The sequence below is a fragment of the Schistocerca nitens genome, chromosome 5, assembly GCF_023898315.1.
Source record: "Schistocerca nitens isolate TAMUIC-IGC-003100 chromosome 5, iqSchNite1.1, whole genome shotgun sequence".
NCBI classification, from domain to species: domain Eukaryota; kingdom Metazoa; phylum Arthropoda; class Insecta; order Orthoptera; family Acrididae; genus Schistocerca; species Schistocerca nitens.
In genome coordinates, this window is record NC_064618.1 from 850,971,382 (window position 1) to 850,973,481 (window position 2,100).

Sequence of the window (2,100 nt, forward strand, 5' to 3'; positions counted from 1 at the left end):
TGCGCAAAGAGTTCGCTGGTGCCATACGGTCTGGAGTAACAGCATGCTCTAGACCATGGGTAGTAAACATTTTTTACGTAGCGCCCACTTTTGTGTCCGTGTTAGTACCAAAATTTTCTGCTTCCCACTGGCGCCACAGTAATTGCCATTTATGAAATAAGACGTTAGCTTTACTTTATAAAACTTACAGAGCAGAATTACAGCGAGTAAAACTTTATATTAATAACTAATTACCAAATACTTAACTTGGTTATCCCTGATGCAGACGCTGCACTCGGTTTATTTTCTGCGTTTCCCCGCTATTGCAGTGCAGAGCGTTTTGCCTTTACGTGTGATACAGCAATCTTGTTTGTCCGTTTTGGGGCACTGCAGTGAGTTAAGTTTTTCATTATGGATGTATTTCGTGATCTTTTAATTTGTAAGAGACTGTTGCTGAAGCTCCGGACAACGTGTGGGTCCCTTTTTATATGAAGGAATTTTTAATGTATTCCCTTTGCGACAGATTCTGTGCAAATAAAAGAAATTACACGTAACAACTAAGGATTTTGAGAGAATAGAAATGGTTGGAAAATTGACCACTTTTGTGAACAGTGACAATTTTTACCATAAGAAGAGACACCTAGTGTGAAACTCGTTAGTTTTTGCTATAGAGTGTTCTTCTGCCTACGGTTATTCCACAATAATTACAGCAGGCCCTGCATAGTCAGTTACAAATGTTCCGCGAAGGGAACGGAGAGGTTCGCTTTCCAGCTGTGTTGTTCAATTCTTGGCATGAACTCAATGAAAGTCAGTTTCTTTGCACGAGAAGAAACTAGAAAATAATAAATGTAATATTAGATCATTCTATAAGATGGCGGACAATGACAGACGTACTGCAGGATATAAATCTAATTTGCACAACCAAACACTAAATAATTAAAGTTGGCAAATCAACCAAAATTAGTGTAACTTCATCAAAATGAGAAAATTATAACATGTAGATCATTTGTTCTTTCATCACTATAAGTAAAAAATAAACAGCACTTACTACATCACGATTTAAAAAATAGCTGCAGCAGTAAAACATGGTTTAAGGGAAAGAAGACAACTATTAGTAAAAAAACTACCCTCTCTGTGAACGAAGAACCAGTGTGTCAAGACATTCATCTGAAACGTAATTCCAAAATGGACGAGAAAGCCGGGTAGTGCTTACAATGGAAAGCGGTAGAGACAATTTCACTCAAACGGCGCAGACTAAAAATAAAAAAAAATAGACAAAAATATTTCGTTTAGAAAACTCTATTCAGTTGAATTAATTTTTTCAAATTCTAAGCTGAGTTCCCTTTCACCTGTTTCTACCAGTTTCTGCGAAATGTAAAGTTCACTATTCTATCCGCCGTTACCGGATTGTCTAAAAGCATTTTCCTCGAAAACATCTGAGGCGCTTTTTCCAAGGAAGTGTGTAGTACTGCAGGTCGAAGCAGTAATAATTATTATACCATTGCTGCCATGTAAACTACCGATTTTTAAAAACTAAGAAACTAGACTCCTCCCGAACACGCAATGAAGACCCAACGGTACCGACCGGCCGCCGTGTCATCCTCAGCCCACCGACATCACTGGATGCGGATATGGAGGGGCACGTGGTCAGCACACCGCTCTCCCGGCCGTATGTCAGTTTCCGAGACCGGAGCCGCTACTTCTCAGTCAAGTAGCTCCTCAGTCCTCAGTTTGCCTCACAAGGGCTGAGTGCACCCCGCTAGCCAACAGCGCTCGGCAGACCGGATGGTCACCCATCCAAGGGCTAGTCCAGCCCGACAGCGCTTAACTTCGGTGATCTGACGGGAACCGGTGTTACCACTGCGGCAAGGCCGTTGGCAAACTACCGATTTTTGCATTGGCTATATCTGTGTCTCATGCATGAAGACATCGCTGGTATCTACAAAGTAAATAAACATGCTACTGGCGAAAATTAATACAATTTAAATATATCATTACGACCAGCGCGCTCTCCATCATTGGTGTGAAATTTCACTAGACTGCACCGTACTAGGATTTTTGTTGGACTCAAAAGAAAACACTCTATTGACCATATCATCGCACCTTGAAATGTCTTTTAGA

General features: G+C 40.8%; 1 pseudogene; it reads right to left on the reverse strand.

The window, feature by feature from the left end:
• Nucleotides 1-1,740: 1,740 nt before the first annotated feature.
• LOC126261011 (5S ribosomal RNA) lies at nucleotides 1,741-1,858 on the reverse strand (annotated as a pseudogene).
• Nucleotides 1,859-2,100: the final 242 nt, after the last annotated feature.